Raw genomic sequence first — 26,023 nt, forward strand, 5'->3', positions numbered from 1 at the left:
TTTCTCCATCCCTCCTCTCCCTCCCTCTCTCCCTCCCCCTCCTCTCTCTCTCTCTCTCTCTCTATCTATCTTTCTTTCCCTCTCTCTCCTTTCCTCTCTATCCCTCTCTTGTTTGTTCTATGCAATGGATATGGCTGATAATAAGTCTTTTTAGTCAATTTATTGAAACTTCCACTTTTGACAGTTTTACAGTTTAGCTTACCGCTTTTCTACAAATGTATTTTAAGAAATTATTTTATTATTATTATATTATATTAGTGGTGTTCTTCAACTTTTCAATGAAATTCATACTTATTGAACCAATTTCCACTTTTTCAACTATTCTTCTGCTTCAGCTAAAGACCTCACAATTTTCTACATATTTTATCATTTTTCAACTTTTATAACCAACAATTCAGTTTAGCGTCAACTTTGAACTTTTTAACGATTTCCACTTTTTCAACTATTCTCACTATTTCAACTTATTATGGATTTGAGCTATTCATCCAGTTAGTTATGAACAGTAGTCTATACAGATACTACAGGCAGTAATATGAACAGTAGTCTATACAGATACTACAGGCAGTAATATGAACAGTAGTATATACAGATACTACAGGCAGTAATATGAAGAGTAGTCTGTGGTCTTCCACTTCTCTCTGACTGTCTTCTCTCTCCACCTCTCTATCTCTCTGTTTCTCTTTTCTTTCTCTCTCTCTCTCTCCCTGTCTCTCTCTCTTTTTCTCTCTCTCTCTCTCCTTCTCTCTCCATCCCTCCTTCTCCCTCCCTCTCTTACTTTCTTTAACTTATTGAACCAATTTCCACTTTTTCAACTATTCTTCTGCTTCAGCTAAAGACTTCACAATGTTCCACATATTTTGTCATTTTTCAGCTTTTAAAGCCAACAATTCAGTTTAGCGTCAACTTTGAACTTTTTAACGATTTCCACTTTTTCCAACTATTTTCACTACTTCAACTTCTTCTTACAGATTTAAGCTATTCATCCAGTTAGCTTTAGCAATTCAGCTATTCAGCATTCCCACGCATTTTCTGCAGGAAATGCATTTTCTAGTTGGGGGAATGCTGTTCTACAGCATTCCACCTATTGTTATTCGGTTTTATTTATTATTGGGGGAATGCTGTTCTACAGCATTCCACCTATTGTTATTCGTTTTTTTATTATTCTTAGTTTTATTATTATTCCGTACGTTTTTTGGCTCTCCGTAACTTCTGCATACTTTCACCTATTTAAACCATTCAACTTTTCAAATGTTCACCTCTTTCAGCTAATGATGGGACTTCTTCAACTTTTTTTCTACTTTTTCTACTTTTTAAAATATTCAGCTTTTTAACACTTTTTTATAACATTGAAGTGAATGAGAACCGGCTTCAAATCCTTAAAATCTTCTTCCGCTCCCAAAAGTTTCAGCTCCTTCATACTTTCACCTACAGACGCCAAACAAACTTTAAAATGTTCACAAAATATTTAGCTATCCAAACTTATCTTTTCAGTTTGATATCTTTTACAGTTTTTGTGAAAAAGCAGTTTAAGTTTAGTGATCATTTCAGGAAATGTTATCGATTAAACAGAGTGTGTATTGCGTGAGCTAGAGTGGATGATGTCATAGGTAGAGGGTGAAGCTTCGAAAAAATGATCTTTGTCCCTTCTCCTCAAATTGCTCTCACGCCCACAATATCTACTTGTCATACACAATCTATACATCAAAACGTAGGTATTTTTGTCTAGTTTCAGAAACTCTGCTCAGTTTTGTGATACGCCTTTTACTTTTGGCTGGTTGAGCTTCCAAATGACAAGATCTCCATTTCGTTCTCCATTTGCTTCAATGATCAAACTCCTGGATATTTCCCAGCGAAACACTGAACGAACCACTTTTTGAAATCGCTGATATGACCACATTTTTACGTTTATCCATATAAATTTTATACCGATACATTAACAAAGGCCTTGTGGTGCTCAGGATCACGTCATTTGACTGATAGCAGTTATGGTGTTGCCACAGTGAGGCTTTGTTTGAGAGCTCGCTCTCAGGGACTCTGAATAGCTGCAGCACAGCACAGCTGACAGATTCAGCAGGTGACAAGCTCGTTAGCTTGATTACAGACATCAAAGCAAGTTTATAAACATTCCCAGGCCATGGTTACCATGACAACACTTTCACAGACACACACCCAGATACTACAGGCAGTAATATGAACAGTAGTCTATACAGATACTACAGGCAGTAATATGAACAGTAGTCTATACAGATACTACAGGCAGTAATATCAACAGTAGTCTGTGGTCTTCCACTTCTCTCTGAATGTTTTCTCTCTCCCCCTCTCTATCTCTCTGTTTCTCTCTCTTTTCTCTCTCCATCCCTCCTTCTCCCTCTCTCTCTGTCCTCTCTCCATCCCTCCCTCTCTCTCTGTCTCTCTCTGTCTCTCTCTTTCCTTTCTCCATCCCGCCTTCTCCCTCCCTCTCTATCTCTCTATTTCACTTTTCTGTCTCTCTCTCCCTGTTTCTCTCTCTTTTCTCTCTCTCTGTCCTCTCTCCATCCCTCCTTCTCCCTCCCTCTCTCTGTCCTCTCTCCATCCCTCCTTCTCCCTCCATCTCTCTCTGTCTCTCTCTCTTTTTCTCTCTCTCTCCTTCTCTCTCATCCCGCCTTCTCCCTCCCTCTCTCCCTGTCTCTTTCTCTTTTTCTCTCTCTCTCCTTCTTTCTCCATCCCTCCTCCCTCCCTCTCTTACTTTCTTTAACTTATTGAACCAATTTCCACTTTTTCAACTATTCTTCAGCTTCAGCTAAAGACTTCACAATGTTCTACATATTTTGTCATTTTTCAGCTTTTAAATCCAACTTTTTAACGATTTCCACTTTTTCAACTATTCTCACTATTTCAACTTCTTCTTACAGATTTCAGCTATTCAACCAGTTAGCTTTAGCAGTTCAGCTATTCAGCATTCCCACGCATTTTCCGCAGGAAATGCATTTTCTAGTTAGTGGGAATGCTGTTCAACAGCATTCCAACTATTGTTATCCTGTTCTTTATTTATTGGGGGAATGCTGTTCTACAGCATTCCACCTATTGTTATTCGTTTTTTTATTATTCTTAGTTTTATTTTTATTATTCCGTACGTTTTTTGGCTCTCCGTAACTTCTGCATACTTTCACCTATTTAAACCATTCCACTTTTCAAATGTTCAGCTCTTTCAGCTAATGATGGGACTTCTTCAACGTTTTTTCTACTATTTATACTTTTTAAAATATTCAGCTTTTTATCACTTTTTTTTAACATTAAAGTCAATGAGAGGCGCCTTCAACTCCTTAAAATCTTCTTCGCTCCCAAAAGATTCAGCTCCTTCATACTTTCACCTACAGACGTAAACAAACTTTAAAATGTTCACAAAATATTCAGCTATCAAGCGTTATCTTTTCAGTTTGATATCTTATACAGTTTTTGTGAAAAGATTTGTTTAAGTTTAGTGATCTTTTACAGTAAATATAATACGATTAAACAGAGTGTGTGTGTGGCTGGTTAGAGTGATGATGTCGCGCTCAGAGGGTGAAGCTTCAAAAAAATTATCTTTGTCCCTTCTCCTCAAATTGCTCTCACGCCCACAATATCTACTTTTCATACACAATTTATACATCAAAACGTAGGTATTTTTGTCCAGTTTCAGAAAATCTGCTCAGTTTTGTGGATACGCCTTTTGCTTTTGGCTGGTTGATGCTTCCAAATGACAAGAGGTCCAACTTCTTTCTTCATTGGCTCCAATGTTAAAACTCCTGGATATTTCCGGCGAAACACTCAACGAACCACTTTTGAAATTGCTGATATGCTCACATTTTTATGTTTATCCATATACATTTTATACCATTACGGCCCAAAGGCCTTGTGGTGCTCAGGATAGAGTCATTTGACAGATAGCAGTAATAGTTTGGGCAGTCTGAGGCTTTGTTTGAGAGCTTGCTCTCAGTGTCTGAAGTGCTGCGGTTGGGTCAGGAGACATTAAGAGCAGGTGCGGTCGTGAACAGATCAAAGAGATGTTTATAAACATGGCCAGGCTCTTAGTAACCATGACAACCCTTTCACAGACAGTCTACTGATTACTCCAGGCTTGCTGTAGGAGTCAACTAACTAGACTAACTATGATCATCAGGCTATATCATTTGCGTTCCACTTCTGTCTGTCTGTTTGTCTGTCTGTTGCCTCCTTATCTGTCTGTCTCTCCCCTCCCTCTGTCTCTACCTCCCTCCATCCTTCTCAATCTCTCTCTCCTTCCATCACTCCTTCTCTGTCTCTCTCTCTCTCCCTCCCTTCCTCTCTCCTCCCTCCCTGTCTCACCTCTCTTCTCTATGCCTCCCTCCCTCCTTCTTTCTCTTTTCTCTGTCTTCCTCCCTCTTCTGTTCCCCTCCTTCCTTCCTTCAGTCTTCCCCCTTCATTCTCTCCCTCCCTCTGTCTCTCCCTCCCTCCATCCTTCTCAATCTCTCTCTCCTTCCATCACTCCTCTCTCTCTCTGCCTCCCTTCCTCTCTCTCACTCCCTCTCTCCCTTCCTCCTTCTGTCTCTCCCTCCAGGGTCATTTTGTGATTTGTGATTTCATCCATGTATATTATGTTATATATGTTTCTTTTCAGGCAATATATCCACCTCTCAGCTCTTTAGGGTCATGCTTGTTTGTTCTACCCAACGGATATGGCTGATAATAATACAAAGTCTTTAAACTTTCAGCCTTTTTAATCAATTTTAGTCAAAGTTGCTCTCTTCCTCAATGTTTCTATCTTTCCTCTCTTTTTCCTCTCCTCTTTTTCCTCTCTCCTTCTCTCTTTCCTCTCTTTCTTCTTGTTAAGCCCCATTCTTTTCACCTAATATATTTCACATCTCATCTCAGCTAGATTTATGCTGTTTCTATATCTGATAATAATAAAAATATTTCTTCCAGCTTTTCTAACAAGCTCTTCACTTATGTAGGTAATGCAGTTTAGCTTCCAACTCTGAAATTTGCCAGATGTTTCAGCAGTGCAGTGCAATGCATTTGAGCTTTAAGATTTTTCATACAATTTGTTTCATATTTCTGCATATGTGAGTCATTATCTGTTAGAATATCTACTCAGACCTCACAATGTTCTACATGCATTTTTATTTTACCTTTTACTTTAAAGCAAACAGTTCAGTTTAAGCGTCAACTTTTAGCTGTTTAATGAAATTCATACTTCTTAAAACGATTTCCACTTTTTCAACTATTCTTCAACTTCAGCTAAAGACCTCACAATGTTCTACATATTTTGTCGTTTTTTTCAACTTTTATAGCCAACAATTCAGTTTAGCGTCAACTTTAAACTTTTTAACGATTTCCACTTTTTCAACTATTCTCACTATTTCAACTTCTTCTTACAGATTTAAGCTATTCATCCAGTTAGCTTTAGCAATTCAGCAATTCAGCATTCCCACGCATTTTCCGCAGGAAATGCATTTTCTAGTTCTTCTTCATTTTATTATTCCGTACGTTTTTTGGCTCTGCGTTACTTCTACATACTTTCACCTATTTAAACCATTCCACTTTTCAAATGTTCAGCTCTTTCAGCTAATGATGGGACTTCTTCAACTTTTTTTCTACTATTTATACTTTTTAAAATATTCAGCTTTTTATCACTTTTTTTTAACATTAAAGTCAATGAGAGGCGCCTTCAAGTCCTTAAAATCTTCTTCCGCTCCCAAAAGATTCAGCTCCTTCATACTTTCACCTACAGACGCCAAACAAACTTTAAAATGTTCACAAAATATTCAGCTATCCAAACGTATCTTTTCAGTTTGATATCTTTTACAGTTTTTGTGAAAAAGGTGTTTAAGTTTAGTGATCTTTTCAGGAAATATTATCGATTAAACAGAGTGTGTGTGTGGCTGGTTAGAGTGATGATGTCATCGCTCAGAGGGTGAAGCTTAAAAAAAATCATCTTTGTCCCTTCTCCTCAATTTGCTCTCACGCCCACAATATCTACTTGTCATACACAGTTTATACATCAAAACGTAGGTATTTTTGTCTAGTTTCAGAAAATCTGCTCAGTCATGCGATACGTCTCATACTTTTTGCTCAGCGAGCTTCCAAATGACGAGATCAACAAATTTCTGTCCATCCGCTCCAACGATAAAAGGCGTCCATATTTTCCAGCGAAGAGCAGAACGAACCACTTTTTTAAATCGATGACATGCCCATATTTTTATGTTTATCCATATAAATTTTATACCGATACGTTCACAAAGGCCTTGTGTCTCTAACGGTCAAGTCGCTGTTTCGATAGCATGTACTGTAATGGATTTATTAAGGATTGTTTGAAGGGTTCTCTCACACTGTCTCTCACTAATCAGGTGTGGGGATTAATGATCAAAGAGATGCTTTATAAATACTAAAGGAACAATGTTTGTCTGTTCTGAAGATAGCGCAGTGGTTATGGCACATGGCTAGGGTGTGGGGGGCCCAGGTTCAAATACCACTGTGGCATATCAATCAGTGTGTCCCTGGCTAAGGTGTTATTTGACTTTTCAACTACTCTCAATACTTCAACTTATTTTTACGGTTTTAAGCTATTCATCCAGTTTAGCTTTAGCAATTCAGCTATTCATGTTTTATTTTTACTACAGGCAGTAATATGAACAGTAGTCTATACAGATACTACAGGCAGTAATATGAACAGTAGTCTATACAGATACTACAGGCAGTAATATGAACAATACTCTATACAGATACTACAGGCAGTAATATAAACAGCAGTCTATACAGACACTACAGGCAGTAATATGAACAGTAGTCTGTGGTCTTCCACTTCTCTCTGACTGTCTTCTCTCTCCCCCTCTCTATCTCTCTGTTTCTCTTTTCTTTCTCTCTCTCTCCCCTGTTTCTCTCTCTTTTCTCTCTCCATCCCTCCTTCGCCCTCTCTCTCTGCCTCCTCCATCCCTCCCTCTCTTCTTGTCTCTTTTTCTCTCTCTCTTTTCTTTCTCCATCCCGCCTTTTCCCTCCCTCTCTATCTCTCTGTTCTCTTTTCTTTCTCTCTCTCTGTCCTCTCCCATCCCTCCTCCCTCCCATCTCTCTTGTCTCTCTCTCTCTCTTTTTCTCTCTCTCTCTCTCTCTTCTCATCCCGCCTTCTCCCTCCCTCTCTCTTTCTCTTTTTCTCTCTCTCTCCCCCGCCTCTTCTCCCTCCCTCTCCCTGTCTCTTTTCTTTTCTCCTTCTCTCATCCTGCCTTCTCCCTCCCTCTCTCCCTGTCTCTTTCTCTTTTTTTTCTCTCTCCATCCCTCCTCCCTGCTTTCTTTAACTTATTGAACCAATTTCCACTTTTTCAACTATTCTTCAGCTTCAGCTAAAGACTCCACAATGTTCTACATATTTTGTCATTTTTCAGCTTTTAAAGCCAACTTTTTAACGATTTCCACTTTTTCAACTATTCTCACTATTTCAACTTCTTCTTACAGATTTAAGCTATTCATACAGTTTAGCTTTAGCAATTCAGTTATTCAGCATTCCCACGCATTTTCCGCAGGAAATGCATTTTCTAGTTAGTGGGAATTCTGTTCAACAGCATTCCAACTATTGTTATCCTGTCCTTTATTTATTAGTGGGAATGCTGTTCAACAGCATTCCAACTATTGTTATTCGTTTTTTTATTATTCTTATTCCGTACGTTTTTTGGCTCTTCGTAACTTCTGCATACTTTCACCTATTTAAACCATTCCACTTTTCAAATGTTCAGCTCTTTCAGCTAATGATGGGACTTCTTCAACTTTATTTCTACTATTTATACTTTTTAAAATATTCAGCTTTTTAACACTTTTTTTTAACATTAAAGTCAATGAGAGAGCGCCTTCAACTTCTTAAAATCTTCTTCCGCTCCCAAAAGATTCAGCTCCTTCATACTTTCACCTACAGACGCCAAACAAACTTTAAAATGTTCACAAAATATTCAGCTATCCAAACGTATCTTTTCAGTTTGATATCTTTTACAGTTTTTGTGAAAAAGGTGTTTAAGTTTAGTGATCTTTTCAGGAAATATTATCGATTAAACAGAGTGTGTTGTGGCTGGTTAGAGTGATGATGTCATCGCTCCAGAGGGTGAAGCTTCAAAAAATTATCTTTGTCCCTTCTCTTCAAATTGCTCTCGCCCCACAATATCTACTTGTCATACACAATTTATACATCAAAACGTAGGTATTTTTGTCTAGTTTCAGAAAATCTGCTCAGTTTTGTGATACGCCTTTACTTTTGGCTGGTTGAGCTTCCAAAACACAAGAAGGGTCAATTTCTTCTCCATTGGCGCCAATGTTACAACTTCGTGGATATTTCCCAGCGAAACACTGAACGAACCACTTTTTGAAATCGCTGATATGACCACATTTTTAGGTTTATCCATATAAATTTTATAACGATACGTTCACAAAGGCTGTGTGTCTCTAAAGGTCAAGTCGCTGTTTCGGAGCATGTACTGTTGTGGATTTATTTAGGCTTGTTTGAAGGGTTCTCCCACACTGTCTCTCACTAATCAGGTGTGGGGATTAATGATCAAAGAGATGCTTTATAAATACTAAAGGAACAATGTTTGTCTGTTCTGAAGATAGCGGCGCGTGGTTATGGCACATGGCTAGGGTGTGGGGGTCCTGGTTCAAATACCACTGTGGCATATCAATCAGTGTGTCCCTGGCCAAGGTGTTACTTGACTTTTCAACTACTCTCACTACTTCAACTTATTTTTACGGTTTTAAGCTATTCATCCAGTTTAGCTTTAGCAATTCAGCTATTCATGTTTTATTTTGCAAACACACATGCACACACGCAAACACACACACACACACACACACACATACAAACAGACACATAAACACACACACACACACAAACACACACACACAAAGACAGACACACATGCAAACACACACACACAAACACACACACACACACACACACTACTCAAAACACACACACACACACACACCCCACACACACACACAAACACACTCCCCACACACACACACACACACACACTACTCAAAACACACACACACACACACACCCCACATACACACACAAACACACTCCCCCACACACACACACACACACACACAGATACACACACACACACCTACACACACACGCACATAGCCACACACATACACACAAGACCGACACTCACAGACCCCGCGCATCGCGGTTGCGTTTATTCAGATCAAAGAGATGTTTATAAACATGACCCAGGCCCTTAGTAACCATGACAACCCTTTCACAGACAGTCTACTGATTACTCCAGGCTTGCTGTATAAGTCAACTAACTAGACTAACTATGATCATCAGGCTATATCATTTGCGTTCCACTTCTTCTGTCTGTCTGTCTCCTTATCGTCTGTCTGCCCCTCCCTCCTGTCTCCCTCTCTTTCTATATGCCTTCCTCCCACTCTTTCTTTTCTCTGTCTTCCTCCCCTCCTCTGTTCCCCCTTCCTTCCTTTAGTCTCCCTCCATCTGTCTCTCCCCTCCCTCTGTCTCTCCCTCCCTCCATCCTTCTCAATCTCTCTCTCCTTCCATCACTCCTTCTCTGTCTGTCTCTCTCTCTCCCTCCCTTCCCTCCTCTTCACTCCCTCTCTCCTTCCTTCTTCTGTCTCTCCCTCCCAGGGTCATTTGTGATTTCATCCATGTATAGAGTCATTATCAGTTAGAAAATCTACTCAGACCTCACAATGTTCTACATATTTTGTCATTATTCAACCTTTAAAGCAAACAGTTCAGTTTAGCATAAACTTTTAACTTTTTAATGAAATTCATACTTATTAAACCGATTTCCGCTTTTTCAACTATTTTCACTACTTCAACTTCTTCTTACGGATTTAAGCTATTCAACCAGTTTAGCTTTAGCAATTCAGCTATTCAGCATTCCCACGCATTTTCCACAGGAAATGCATTTTCTAGTTGGGGGAATGCTGTTCTACGTTTTTTGGCTCTCCGTAACTTCTGCATACTTTCACCTATTTAAACCATTCCACTTTTCAAATGTTCAGCTCTTTCAGCTAATGATGGGACTTCTTCAACTTCTTTTCTACTATTTATACTTTTTAAAATATTCAGCTTTTTAACACTTTTTTTTTAACATTAAAGTCAATGAGAGGAGCCTTCAACTCCTTAAAATCTTCTTCCGCTCCCAAAAGATTCAGCTCCTTCATACTTTCACCTACAGACGCCAAACAAACTTTAAAATGTTCACAAAATATTCAGCTATCCAAACGTATCTTTTCAGTTTGATATCTTTTACAGTTTTTGTGAAAAAGGTGTTTAAGTTTAGTGATCTTTTCAGGAAATTTTATCGATTAAACAGAGGCTGTGGCTGGTTAGAGTGATGATGTCATCGCTCAGAGGGTGAAGCTTCAAAAAAATTATCTTTGTCCCTTCTCCTCAAATTGCTCTCACGCCCACAATATCTACTTGTCATAGACAATCTATACATCAAAACGTAGGTATTTTTGTCTAGTTTCAGAAAATCTGCTCAGTTTTGTGATACGCCTTTTACTTTTGGCTGGTTGAGCTTCCAAACGACAAGAGTAACACAACTCCCGTCATTCACTCTCCTGTATAACTTTCTTTGCATTTCCGCGGAAAAGCGCACGCGAACCACTTTTAAATCGCTGATATGACCACATTTTTATGTTTATCCATATAAATGTTATACCATTACGTGCACAAAGGCCTTGTGGTGCTCAGGATGACGTTCTTTGACCGATAGCCGTATAGTTTGGGCAGTCTGAGGCTTTGTTTGAGAGCTTGCTCTCAGTGTCTGAAGTGGGCGTTGGGCTACAGGAGACATTAAGAGCAGGTGCGGTCGTGAACAGATCAAAGAGATGTTTATAAACATGGTCCCCAGGCCCTTAGTAACCATGACAACCCTTTCACAGACAGTCTACTGATTACTCCAGGCTTGCTGTAGGAGTCAACTAACTAGACTAACTATGATCATCAGGCTATATCATTTGCGTTCCACTTCTGTCTGTCTGTTTGTCTGTCTGTCTGTCTCCTTATCTGTCTGTCTCTCCCTCCCTCTGTCTCTCCCTCCCTCCATCCTTCTCAATCTCTCTCTCTCCTTCCATCACTCCTTCTCTGTCTCTCTCTCTCTCTCTCCCTCCCTTCCTCTCTCAACTCCCTCCTGTCTCACTCTCTTTCTCTATGCCTCCCTCCCTCCTTCTTTCTCTTTTCTCTGTCTTCCTCCCTCTTCTGTTCCCCTCCTTCCTTCCTTCAGTCTTCCCCCTTCCTTCTCTCCCTCCCTCTGTCTCTCCCTCCCTCCATCCTTCTCAATCTCTCTCTCCTTCCATCACTCCTCTCTCTCTCTCTGCCTCCCTTCCTCTCTCTCCCTCCCTCTCTCCCTTCCTCCTTCTGTCTCTCCCTCCAGGGTCATTTGTGATTTGTGATTTCATCCATGTATATTATGTTATATATGTTTCTTTTCAGGCAATATATCCACCTCTCAGCTCTTTAGGGTCATGCTTGTTTGTTCTACCCAATGGATATGGCTGATAATAATACAAAGTCTTTAAACTTTCAGCCTTTTTAATCAATTTTAGTCAAAGTTGCTCTCTTCCTCAATGTTTCTATCTTTCCTCTCTTTTTCCTCTCCTCTTTTTCCTCTCTCCCCTTCTCTCTTTCCTCTCTTTCTTCTTGTTAAGCCCCATTCTTTTCACCTTAATATTTCACATCTCATCTCAGCTAGATTTATGCTGTTTCTATATCTGATAATAATAAAAATATTTCTTCCAGCTTTTCTAACAAGCTCTTCACTTTATGTAGGTAATGCAGTTTAGCTTCCAACTCTGAAATTTGCCAGATGTTTCAGCAGTGCAGTGCAATGCATTTGAGCTTTAAGATTTTTCATACAATTTGTTTCATATTTCTGCATATGTGAGTCATTATCTGTTAGAAAATCTACTCAGACCTCACAATGTTCTACACATTTTGTCATTATTCAACCTTTAAAGCAAACAGTTCAGTTTAGCGTCAACTTTTAGCTGTTTAATGAAATTCATACTTCTTAAAACGATTTCCACTTTTTCAACTATTCTTCAACTTCAGCTAAAGACCTCACAATGTTCTACATATTTTGTAATTTTTCAACTTTTATAGCCAACAATTCAGTTTAGCGTCAACTTTGAACTTTTTAACGATTTCCACTTTTTCAACTATTCTCACTATTTCAACTTCTTCTTACAGATTTAAGCTATTCATCCAGTTAGCTTTAGCAATTCAGCAATTCAGCATTCCCACGCATTTTCTGCAGGAAATGCATTTTCTAGTTAGTGGGAATGCTGTTCAACAGCATTCCAACTATTGTTATCCTGTTCTTTATTTATTGGGGGAATGCTGTTTTACAGCATTCCACCTATTGTTATTCTGTTCTTTATTATTCTTCGCTTTATTATTCCGTACGTTTTTTGGCTCTCTGTAACTTCTGCATACTTTCACCTATTTAAACCATTCAACTTTTCAAATGTTCAGCTATTTCAGCTAATGATGGGACTTCTTCAACTTTTTTTCTACTATTTATACTTTTTAAAATTTTAAGCTTTTTAACACTTTTTTTAACATTGAAGTGAATGAGAGCAGCCTTCAAGTCCTTAAAATCTTCTTCCGCTCCCAAAATTTTCAGCTCCTTCATACTTTCACCTTCAGACGCCAAACAAACTTTAAAATGTTCACAAGATATTCAGCTATCCAAACTTATCTTTTCAGTTTGATACCTTTTACAGGTTTTGTTAAAAAGGTGTTTAAGTTTAGTGATCATTTCAGGAAATTTTATCGATTAAACAGAGTGTGTATTGCGTGAGCTAGAGTGGATGATGTCATAGCTAGAGGGTGAAGCTTCGAAAAAATTATCTTAGTTACTTGTCGTCTCTTCTCTCCTGCTCTCCTTTCTTTTCTCTTTCTCTCCTCTCTTTCCTCTCTTTCTTCTTGTTTCTTTTCACCTAATATATTTCACATCTCATCTCAGCTAGATTGATGCTTTTTGGTTCTATGCAGTGTATATATCTGATAATAATAAAAATATTTCTTCTTTCAGCCTTTTCAACTTTCATCTTTAACAGTATTACAGTATTAATTTGTTTCATATTTCTGCATATGTGAGTCATTATCAGTTAGAAAATCTACTCAGACCTCACAATGTTCTACATATGTTGTCATTATTCAACCTTTAAAGCAAACAGTTCAGTTTAGCATAAACTTTGAACTTTATAATGAAATTCATACTTATTAAACCGATTTCCGCTTTTTCAACTATTTTCACTACTTCAACTTCTTCTTACGGATTTAAGCTATTCAACCAGTTTAGCTTTAGCAATTCAGCTATTCAGCATTCCCACGCATTTTCCGCAGGAAATGCATTTTCTAGTTCTTCTTCATTTTATTATTCCGTACGTTTTTTGGCTCTGCGTAACTTCTACATACTTTCACCTATTTAAACCATTCAACTTTTCAAATGTTCAGCTCTTTCAGCTAATGATGGGACTTCTTCAACTTCTTTTCTACTATTTATACTTTTTAAAATATTCAGCTTTTTAACACTTTTTTTAACATTAAAGTCAATGAGAGGAGCCTTCAACTCCATAAAATCTTCTTCTGCTCCCAAAAGTTTCAGCTTCTTCATACTTTCACCTACAGACGCCAAACAAACTTTAAAATGTTCACAAAATATTCAGCTATCCAAACGTATCTTTTCAGTTTGATATCTTTTACAGTTTTTGTGAAAAAGCTGTTTAAGTTTAGTGATTATTTCAGGAAATTTTATCGATTAAACAGTGTGTGTATTGCGCTTGCTAGAGTGGATGACATCACAGCTAGAGGGTGAAGCTTCGAAAAAATTATCTTAGTTACTTGTCTGTAAACTGCTCTCACGCCCACAATATCTACTTGTGATACACAATTTATACATCAAAACGTAGGTATTTTTGTCTAGTTTCAGACAATCTACTCAGTTTTGCGATACGCCTTTTACTTTTGGCTGGTTGAGCTTCCAAATGACAAGATGTCCATATCGTTCTCCATTGGCTTCAATGATCAAACTCCTAGATATTTCCCAGCGAAACACTGAACGAACCACTTTTTGAAATCGCTGATATGCCCACATTTTTACGTTTATCCATATAAATTTATACCGATACGTTCACAAAGGCCTTGTGATGCTCAGAATCACGTCATTTGACGGATAGCAGTTATGGTGTTGCCACAGTGAGGCTTTGTTTGAGAGCTTGCTCTCAGTGTCTGAAGTGCTGCGGTGTGCTACAGGAGACATATTAAGACCAGGTGCTATCGTTATCAGATCAAAGAGATGTTTATAAACATGGCCAGGCTCTTAGTAACCATGACAACCCTTTCACAGACAGTCTACTGATTACTCCAGGCTTGCTGTAGGAGTCAACTAACTAGACTAACTATGATCATCAGGCTATATCATTTGTGTTCCACTTCTGTCTGTCTGTCTGTCTGTCTCCTTATCTGTCTGTCTCCCTCCCTCCTTTCTCCCTCTCTTTCTCTATGCCTCCCTCCCTCCTTTCTCTTTTCTCTGTCTTCCTCCCAACACTGTTCCCCTCTTTCCTTCCTTTAGTCTCCCTCCCTCTGTCTCTCCATCCCTCTGTGTCTCCCTCCCTCTGTCTCTCCCTCCCTCCATCCTTCTCAATGTCTCTCTCCTTCCATCACTCCTTCTCTGTCTGTCTCTCTCTCTCCATCCCTCCCTCTCTTTCACTCCCTCTCTCCCTTCCTTCTTCTGTCTTTCCCTCCAGGGTCATTTGTGATTTCATCCATGTATATAGGCCGTTTCTTTTCAGCCAATATATCCACCTCTCAGCTCTTTAGGGTCATGCTTGTTTGTTCTACCCAATGGATATGGCTGATAATAATACAAAGTCTTTAAACTTTCAGCCTTTTTAGGCAATTTTAGTCAAAGTTGCTGTCTTTCTTTTCCTCTCCTCTCTTTCCTCTCTCTCTCATTCTCTCTTTATTCTCTTTCTCCCCTCTCTCTTCTCTCTTCTCGTCTCTTCTCTCCTGCTCTCCTTTCTTCTCTCTTTCTCTCTCTCTTTCCTCTCTTTCTTCTTGTTCAGACCCATTCTTTTCACCTAATATATTTCACATCTCATCTCAGCTAGATTGATGCTTTTTCGTTCTATGCAGTGTATATATCTGATAATAATAAAAATATTTCTTCTTTCAGCCTTTTCAACTTTCATCTTTAACAGTATTACAGTATTAATTTGCTTCATATTTCTGCATATGTGAGTCATTATCAGTTAGAAAATCTACTCAGACCTCACAATGTTCTACATATGTTGTCATTATTCAACCTTTAAAGCAAACAGTTCAGTTTAGCATAAACTTTGAACTTTATAATGAAATTCATACTTATTAAAACGATTTCCACTTTTTCAACTATTTTCACTACTTCAACTTCTTCTTACGGATTTAAGCTATTCAACCAGTTTAGCTTTAGCAATTCAGCTGTTCATGTTTTATTTTGCCAACACACACACACAGAGACACACACACACACACACACAGACACACACAGACACACACGCACACACACACACAAAGACACACACACACACACACAGACAGACACACACACACAGACACACAGACACTCAAACACACACACGCAAGCACACACAGACACACACACACACATGCAGATATACACAGACACACATACACAAAGCATGTTTATAAACACATCACAGACACTTAGTAGCCATGACAACCCTTTCACAGACAGTCAAACTTTAATTCAATTTCAATTCAATTCAATTTTATTTATAGTATCAAATCATAACATAAGTTATCTCGAGACACTTTACAGATAGAGTAGGTCTAGACCACACTCTATAATTTACAAAGCCCCAACAATTCCAACAATTCCAGTAATTCCCTCAAGAGCAAGCAGTGCGACAGTGGCGAGGAAAAACTCCCTCTTGGGAAGAAACCAAGGACAGACCCAGGCTCTTGGTAGGCGGTGTCTACGAACGGCGGTTGGGGGTGTGATGAACAGTGGCGATAGTAGTCACATTAATAATGGAACAGTGACTGGATGTAGCGGGAAGCTGCAGGGTTCAGCAGGACGCAGCATGACATTGCAGGGCATCGCTGAGCTCAGCAGGGAGTGCAGCAGGACCACGGCGACAGCTGCAACCAGGGTCTTGGTGCCAACGTTCTCCAAGGAAATACGCTGGGGGAAAAAAAAGCATAAGGACTCCGGGGAGTAAACTCCCCAGAAGCTAGGATTAGTAACAAGCATTTCTGGGACGGGCTGCACACAAATAGTAATAGTAACAGTAATAGAAACAGTAATAGAAAGGGAAAGGAGAGAGCAGCTCAGTGTGTCAAAGGAAGGAAGGAAGTCCCCGGCAGTCTAGGACTATAACAGCGTAACTATAACAGGTAACTAAGAGAGACAGGTCATAAGGAGAGGTAGCTTTTTCGGGCTTAGAACCTCCCCCTGCCGGATCTGGCTTGGCTGGCCTGCCTCCCTCTACTTTGTTATGTATTATTAATCTAACAATTATGAAGAGAAGCAGTTGGGCCAGTTAGGTGAACACTGCAACTCCTCACTCCCTAACTATAAGCTTTATCAAATAGGAGAGTTTTAAGTTCATTCTTGAATGAGGTGACAGTTTCTACCCCCCGAACCCAGATCGGGAGCTGGTTCCATAGGAGAGGAGCCTGATAACTGAAGGCTCTAGCTCCCATTCTACTTTTAGAGACTCTAGGTACCACCAGTAACTCTGCATTCTGGGAACGCAGTGCTCTAGTAGGACAATAGGGTATTAGGAGCTCTTCTAGATATGATGGTGCTAGACCATTTAGAGCTTTGTAGGTCAAGAGAAGGACTTTAAACTCAATCCTGGATTTAACAGGAAGCCAATGCAGAGAAGCTAATACAGGAGAAATATGATCTCTTTTCTTAGTTCTTGTGAGAACACGTGCTGCAGCATTCTGGATCAGCTGGAGAGTCTTAAGAGACTTATTTGAGCAACCTGACAGTAGGGAATTACAATAGTCCAGCCTGGAAGTAACAAATGCATGGACTAGTTTTTCAGCGTCGTTTTGAGACAGGATATTCCTAATTTTGGCAATGTTACGAAGATGAAAAAAGGCTGTTCTTGAGGTTTGTTTTAGATTGGCATTAAAGGATATATCCTGATCAAAGATAACTCCTAAATTTCTAACAGTGGTGCTGGAGGCCAGGGCAACACCATCCAGAGTAGTTATATCTCTAGATAATGAAGTTCGGAGGTGTTTAGGGCCCAGCACAATAACTTCAGTTTTGTTAGGGTTTAACATCAGAAAATTATAGGTCATCCAGGATTTTATATCCTTAATGCACTCTTGAAATTTTGCTAGCTGACTGGTTTCGTCTGGTTTGATTGACAAGTATAATTGGGTGTCATCCGCATAACAGTGAAAGTTAATTGAGTGTTTTCTAATAATATTGCCTAGAGGAAGCATATATAAGGAGAATAGAATTGGTCCAAGCACTGAGCCTTGAGGAACCCCATGGCTAACTTTAGCGCATTTGGAGGATTTATCATTAACATTCACAAATTGAGATCGATCAGAGAAATAGGACCTAAACCAACTCAGAGCAATTCCTTTAATGCCAACCAAGTGTTCCAATCTCTGTAACAGGATTGAATGGTCAATTGTGTCAAATGCAGCACTAAGATCTAGTAAAACAAGAATGGAGACAAGACCTTTGTCTGCAGCAGTTAAAAGGTCGTTAGTAATTTTCACCAGTGCCGTCTCTGTGCTATGATTCTTTCTAAATCCTGATTGAAAGTCATCAAATAAACTGTTGCTATGTAGAAAATCACATAACTGATTAGCAACCACCTTCTCAAGGATCTTGGATAGAAAAGGAAGGTTAGATATAGGTCTATAGTTTGCTAAGACCTCAGGATCCAGGGTGGGTTTTTTCAGAAGAGGTTTTATCACAGCTACTTTAAATGACAGTGGTACATAACCTGTTAATAGAGACATATTGATCATATCTAGTAATGAGGTGTTAACCACAGGTAATGCTTCTTTGAGTAGTCTCGTTGGGATGGGGTCCAAGAGACAGGTAGATGGCTTAGCTGAGGATATCTTTAACAATAATTGTTGAAGATCTATAGGATAAAAGCAGTCTAAGTATATGTCGAGACTAGTCTTTATTTCTAACGACTCTGCGTTTAAAGGTGAACCGTTAGAAGTTGAGTGTAAAAGGTGATGAATTTTATCTCTAATTGTTGTAATTTTATCATTGAAGAAGCTCATGAAGTCATCACTACTCAGAGCTAGAGGAATAGATGGCTCAGTAGAGCTGTGGCTATCTGTCAGCCTGGCGACAGTGCTGAAAAGAAACCTTGGGTTGTTCTTGTTTTCTTCTATTAGTGATGAGTAATAGTCTGATCTGGCCTTTCTTAGGGCCCTAGCCATGTGCCATAACCACTGCGCCAGTTATTACACAGTTATAACACAAAGTTCAAGGGGGCCGAATACTTTCGCAAGGCACTGTAGGTGGGATAGTGTAGTGACAGTAAGGAATGTAAACAAGGCAGACCAGGGTATCTTTTGGGTGTGTTCAGATGTCGCTGGAAAAGACCTATGTGAGAGAATTGCTATCCGAGTACAAGAACCTCCAGTCAATGAACCCGAGACAACCTTTAATTTGCAAGATCAAATTGTCACCTAACCAACCGATTTGAACCGCAAAGATAAAACAGCTATGGAACAATTGCATAAGCATGCTCCACAGTAAAGACCCTATTCAGAATTAAACAACAGAAATGATGTCACAGGTTTGCTATGTATCTTTAGTCTGTTTAGCTGTGCACTCTCTAAACCTCAAACCTAAAATGGAAAATACAAGTCATTGAGTTTACTGTTTCCTTCAGTAAATATTGTCTTACCACCTGTTACTTAAACCTTTTCCAGGTAATGACACCTGCTTCTCAAGAACAGGATGGGGGAAAAAGTGTGCATCTACTAAGCTCGTCTTGGTGTTAACATCGCTACTGAGAAAAGGTAACCCCTTAGCCTCATGGTCTGTTAATCAAAGCGCCAGTAGAGCTGATGTATGGTGGCTCGTGGGGACGGTTCCACAAGCTGCACCTGAATATGTCCCATACTGGGCAGGAAGGGACACTCCTGGTAGCACTTTTGATGACAGATTGTGCATGTGTGATGAAGCTTGATGCACCCAGAGGCGTATCTCCCAGACGAGTTTATTGCAACGTAAATTTTACCCCGGCGTTTAAGTCATTCTTTTCTGGTGGGAAACAGTAAACAACATTTTAATTGTATTACAGCGTTTTGCTAATTACACATGGGATGCAGAGAAGGACATTGCTAAACCAGCTGAGAACAACTTCTCTGATGGCTTGAAAGAATTAGTAGAAAAAATTAAATATTTAATGTCGATATTAATGCTTAAAATTATGTACAATGTGAGCCTGTAGCTGATTGGATGCATGGGATGTTTAAAATTAAAAGCAAATGAAAAGACATGATTATGTCAATGTTGATTTCCATAGCTGTGTCTATTCTGCCCCGCCCCGTAACATCATGTTTGGGCAAAATTTGTTAATGTTACTTTTGGGGTATTTGAGACCTCCTTTATCATTTAAATAAATATCGTGAGTCAATTTGATTGTTTTAACGAGAAAATAAAAGGGCTATGACAACCGTAACATCCAAAACCATACAAGAAACCAGCTGTAACAGCTGTTGCGGCTCCTTGCCTTTGTTCCAGCATGCTGAAGTTGAGTTAAGGTGTTTGGACTTTGTTTAGCCAGGTATCAAGAGAGATGTTACTGTACCGCCGTGATGTTACTATAGGCCTACTTGTCATATTGTCAAAGTTTGCCGCTTTCAATTGTCACCAAACCACGTAACATACACACGACATATGTTTCAACTAAAGTTGCGATGATTCCTATTCTGTCAGTGTCAGTGACAGCCCGGAGCTAGCTAAATTTAATCTGTGTCATGTAGCGCTAACGTTGATGCTGATCACCTCCTCACTTGGTGGAGCCTCACATCAGACGCCGAAAACCATTTATTAAATACACAGCTGGCATTCTACATTTCCATACAATCCGATATCATCCATGGAAGATAATCAAAAGCAATGCACATCATCTGCTGTATCCACAACAATCCATACGTGTTTGAGCCATATTTCCTTCTTACTTATGGTCATGTCAAATCTCACACATCCATAAAAGCACTAAGCTAGTTATTGCTAACGTCCGTACAAAATAGGCTAACCTAAAACTTATCTCAGAATTAAAGAGTAGTAATCCAATTCGGAGTCGTTTGACTGTGCATCTGGAGCAGTTTGGTGTCCCTTAACCCTTAACCAGGGGCGGTTCTAGGATCAGACCTTTAGGGGGGCTCAGCCCCTAATGAGAATATGACACAAATACAGTGCCTTGCAAAATTGTTAAACATAACAAATGTATTGTTAAACAACTAATATACCTTTGTATTCAATATTGCTTCTATATCGTTTAAAACAAATACCATGATGACTAGACCTTGGTTAGGTGTTCTTATAATGGATGCACTCTGGTGAACAGATGGATTGATGTGGCTCTGACCAAAAAAGATCCCAAGAAAGATGCTCCTCCAGCGTACTCCATGCCCCTGTTGGGGATGGAGGACGGTGATGAGACTGATTCAGACAATGAAGGAAATGAAATCACCAATGTAATGCTATGCTAGATTAACCTTGCTTCTTTTTCCCCTAGTGCGGCCAATTGTTGAATAGTTTAGTGTGTTTAGTGGAAAAGCACCATGATAGCTTAGTCATGCAAAAATGAGAAAAGGATAAATGTTTATGCGCAGAAAGCGCAGTGTATGACGGTGGTCAGAAAGCAACAAGAGTGCAGCAACAAAGTTAATATCAGTTTGATATCAGTTTAACCATGAAAGTAAGTTACTCCTCAATCTGTGATGGACAACAGTGGCGCATTGTTCTTTCTGACCATCAGCATAATTAGTCTGCCTAACAACTGATGAAGAGGGCGTGTGCCAAGAGACTGGGACCAGTCTGTGCACCAACCAGGGGAGGCTAAGTCTAAACCACGGTACTCCTCCAACTGTTTTTCTATCCTCTTTTCCTGATCCTACTTTGCTTCTCAGTTTTGCGTGTGGCCCCAATGGCTTTTTGATTTGAATTAATGTAACGGAAAAGCTAAAACCTAAATCTAATTTTAGTAGTTTTGCAGTCAGTATAGCCTTAAGCAAGGCATAGATTTGAAGTTTTATTTCACAATTTTAATAGAAGTAGATGTTTATATTGAAGTTTTTGCTGTTCCACTATGCTTAAGAGATTTCCACAAATAAAAGAAAAAATGTAACCACCAAGTATAGTCATAGACGGCAATGTATTCTGCAGCATACATTAGCAGCTAAAATCTACATTCTTTATTACCAATATTATAATTCATTTTTCTAATATTGTTGATCACCTTAAACTGTGTTTAGGTTAGCAGTTAGGTAGTTTTATGTTACACAGCGTTTGCTGTGTAAAAAGGGGGAGATGAAATTTTTCCAAAATTTTTACTGTTTTACACTTATTATGATATGCACCGCGTGTGCGGTGCATAAAGGGGGATTGTTAGAATATATTTGTGAGAGTAAGCTAACAGGATTGTAAAGTTCATGATTTTGACCTTGTTGTCTCGTTTCCCTGGGTTTTGAGAGGCCATCTAGTTCTACAGTGATTTGACATTACAAAAGTAGGGTGAGATAATCCCTGAAATGAAAAAGTCTTCTCTGATCAAGGGGGGAACAGGCAACAAGGTCAGTGTTTTGTAAGCGCGTGATATGTGACACAAAGTATAGTGGAATGACCTGACTCTTGGAGAACTCCGTAAATTTGAAGGAGATTAAAAAAACACAGAGGTTCAAATTTAACAATAGCAGTCTGTCTTTATGAGCTGGGAATGAGAAGTCGAGGTCATTCGTTTATACAATGTGATACATATCGTTAGACGGATGAAGCAGAGAGAGGGAATAAAAAGTAAAGGTTCTGGGTTAGCCGGCATCAGATGCTGGGAGAAACTGTCTGTTTGCTAGGTTGTAGCAATAGGCTGTTTTGTCTTGAAGTAATCTGATCCGTATGCATACGCTTTTGTATTTTGCAATATCATTCACTAAAGCTTTTTATTAACTTTAACTGGACGAATCCTGAGTCTTGTTTTGAATCCTGAGTCTTTTCCTCTGATCTACCAGTAAACGAACACTATTCAGTGACCATAGAATTGGAGTCAGATTAGCCTGGCCTTTTAGAGCCAGACCGGTCATCGGTCACATTTTAGATTAAAATCTTACAGTATTTATTTTTTTACAACAGAGTTTGACGACTACCGTGCTACTCTAGGGGAGAGAGAGAGAGAGAGAGAGAGAGAGAAGAGAGAGAGAGAGAGAGAGAGAGTCCGCGCGCGCGCCTTCCTTGAGACTTTCGGTTAGGGGTCTGGCTAAATACTGTACAATTTAAACTGGAGGGCAACAGATCTGTCGCAGCAAGGTAGCTAATAACAGAAGCAAGTTAAAGATAAATCTGTAGCTTCAAAATTAATTACATGTGATTTGTCTGCCTCTAACCTAAGATTAGATCATAAGTATGATTGTTTCCTTGGTATTACGTTTTCACTGGTCAGTCATGGAATTCATTTGGCCATTCTTAAAATTATTGATTTCATTATCTCTATTTGGGTTAATATAATTAGCTTTTTTCTTAATCTCAGACTATACTGACTGATATTGCACTATTCCTTCCCTCTATTTTGTGTCAAATTGTATTGTTATACTGTACACTTAACAGTATTCTTTTTTACCGTCATTTCTGTTTTTATATGTTAAGTGAGTGTTGTACTTTGAGAGCAAAGATTACGCTTAAGTAACGTCTGTTATGTGTAACTACAGATACTGAAATGCCTATTTGAAACATAAATATTGCTTATGTTTTCAACATTTAAGTGTTTATATTTTGTAACCAAAAATTCATCTGAAATGTATTTCTTTCAATTTTATTTCACCTTTTATTTCTATAGGCAAGTAATTTAGAACAAGTTCTGTCCCCATGCTCTGAGACGTACACGAAATACATTGGTAAGTTAATATTTTTTATCACATTGTTTGTTTATCTGGTGCCATATGTACACACACCAACATTAGATGATTAGTGATTTAGCTGAAATGCAGTGTTTCATTATTTTTGCAAACTGAAATCACTTTCATTCTGCGTGAAGATGAAGGATATTGCCTAAAGGAGTTTCCTTTTTCCCCCCTCAGGATGACACAATTCATACGAGACGAGCACGTGTCCTCAAGTCCTTGTGAATCTACTTGAACGAAAACCACGAGAAACTTGTCAAGGATTATATGGTGAGTTACGTATGTTTAGCAAAGAAGCTGTTAACCAGTTGGAAAGAGCAGATATTTACTTGCTTGTAAGGACGATTCATCATGAATCAGTTAAAAATAAATTTAAATGTCTTAAGATTACAACCTGTTGAGATAAAAAAAAAAAGAATCAATCTATCTCTCACACGCGATGCAACCGCCTAGGGCTTGACTCTTAACATTACTTAACATACAGCGAGTAACCTTAGCTTGCTTAAACACAGTTAAATGCTGGCAGCTAAATGGTCTTTCCTGTGGCTGTATTTCACTGGAAAGGATTCCAACACCGGGACGTTTAAAAGTCTGGGCCTAAAGAGACAGAAGAGATTGCTGCGCTTTGAGACACCATAGCCGTAGTTGGATAAGGGACTTAGTGTTGCATTTGGGTCCTGCTCCGTAAACTTGTGTTGCGTTCAATATTATTATGAAATATCCTTCTGTTTCTTCTTTTTGTTGTTAAAAAAAAACAAATGAGTGGTGAGAAATTCTTATAAGTTAATTTTAAATCATTTAAATGTAATCATATGGCCTAAGCAAAAAAAAACAGGCCTTTCTTTAATATAAAATTTTTTTTTTTTTAAGATAAAATACTATTTCAGTTGCACTTTTGGTAAGAGGACACATCTCTTTGTTTTGCACAATTTATATAAAAGTAATGTTTTTCAGTCATTTCATTCTGTTAAAAAAATAGTGAGGAAATCATATTGTGAACTTTAAATCGTCAATTCGTGAGTTGAGTGTATTGTTACATCCCTACCTGGTATGATAAATTCAGAGGAGAAATTAATGGTGATAAAGTTGAGGTATTTAAGGTGCAGTGTGTAAAAGGAATTTGTGGGGGGGGGGGTCAGAACAGACTTGGTATAAATTAATTATAATATTCGTAAGTGTTTTATTAGTTTGTATGTAAGTTTGGACTGACCATTTTAACCTATGAGCTGAAATGACGTCATAGCTTCAAGCACACATAAAACATTTTACCTATTACATCCCACAGAACACAGACCTCGAGGCCAGTGCTTTCATGGAGCAAAAATGATGGGTGTATGAAGGAGGGCGCGGAGCCTGAAGATAACCCAGCATCGGTGTCCTGATCGAAGGTGTGAAGGTCCTTGGGGAGTTAGGAAACATTGGGGACACCTGTGCTTTCTTATTTGGACCTTTTATCCTGTCTGAACCGGAGTTACCCGGCAGACCTCTACTACTATGCGGATTGTTTTTTTGTTTTTCTTCCTAGTTTTCACAAGGACTTTTAGTTTGCTCAAATGGACACAGACTGTAAAAACGTGAAGCTACACACCAGACGTCAAATGCACTTTTGAAGTGATGCAGAAGATTCTCAGGAATCTGGATGGGCAGAGCTCGTCGTCCAAAGCACAATTCCCAAAAAACAAGCTCATGGAGCCAATGTGCTTAATGTAAGAAGTCTACAAGGCAATTTTTTTTGTTGTCCTAGTTTGACAAGGACTTTTAGTTAACAAGTTAAAAAAATCTTTTAACAGGTTTAAGATATTTCTACTGATGCAAAAAATGTGTTTCCAGAGAAGATGTTAAATTTAGAAATGTTCTGATAAAAAAATTTTCCTTGCCGATTCAGATACCCAAACTTGTGTATCAGCCAATAATAAGTACTGATCCCATACCAGTATGTTGTTACCAGTGTGTGTTACATTTTATTATGTTTTAACAGCTGTACTATTCTTGTACTGGATGTGATAGTATTGTTATCATTGTTGTATGAGGCTCAGGTTAAACTTTTTGTGATCATACACAAACAATGAATGCCATAGAACTTTTTTTTTATCTAGTTTGACAGTGAGTGTAACAGAAGAAGAAAAATTAAACTATTTTAAAGTAGATTTTCTTTCTTGGCTAAATTACGTATGGATCGGTGCATCAACTCCAGTATTTGCCGATACCAGCATTTAAGGCACTATTCCGATACTTATATCAGAAGATCTTGTTATGTTATCTGGTAAATTGTTAAGTAGCTATTTGCTAAAATTTGCTACGTGTGTAATGCAGGCAAAATGTTTTATAAAGCTCAATGTTGTATAAATAAAAATGTAAAATGGATTTGCATGTTGTCATTTTGTATGCATGTTTGGTCATATACAATACATTCTTGTCTTAAGAATGAAAACACTAATTTAACCAGCAAGATTGACATCAGTTCATTCAACAACACTGACATTACTATAACTGACAAAGCTTATATGAGTTGATTTGTCAAGGTGGAATTTTGTTCTACTGAAGTATTTGACCAGTGTAGAATACACTCAAATTGATTTAACTAAATTAACTAAGAACAAACATATACATTCAACAAGATGTAAATTTGTTGAATGCAAATACTAATATTATGTTTAACCAACACATGTATGCTGTGTTCAAAACACATGATGACAGTTAGTTGATTTAACTTGGTTTGTTTAGATGGAATATAGGTGGCATGATAAAATCATGTTCATCCAATGAATTATTTTTTTGAGTGTAAAGCTTGTTTCCATATCTGAAATAGCTTGTCAATCATTTCCTACCAGAAGTGCTTATCAAGGATATGCCAGGAGGCACAGGAACGGGGGAGCC

General features: G+C 38.5%; 1 long non-coding RNA gene across 1 annotated transcript; it reads left to right on the top strand.

The window, feature by feature from the left end:
* The first annotated feature begins 23,078 nt into the window (after positions 1-23,078).
* LOC120568930 lies at positions 23,079-24,966 on the top strand. Its single transcript, XR_005640807.1, has 3 exons — positions 23,079-23,140; positions 23,324-23,416; positions 24,432-24,966. It is a non-coding gene; the product is annotated as an uncharacterized LOC120568930 (long non-coding RNA).
* The last annotated feature ends 1,057 nt before the right edge of the window (positions 24,967-26,023 follow it).

The sequence above is a fragment of the Perca fluviatilis genome, chromosome 11 (assembly GCF_010015445.1).
Source record: "Perca fluviatilis chromosome 11, GENO_Pfluv_1.0, whole genome shotgun sequence".
In the NCBI taxonomy this organism is placed as follows: domain Eukaryota; kingdom Metazoa; phylum Chordata; class Actinopteri; order Perciformes; family Percidae; genus Perca; species Perca fluviatilis.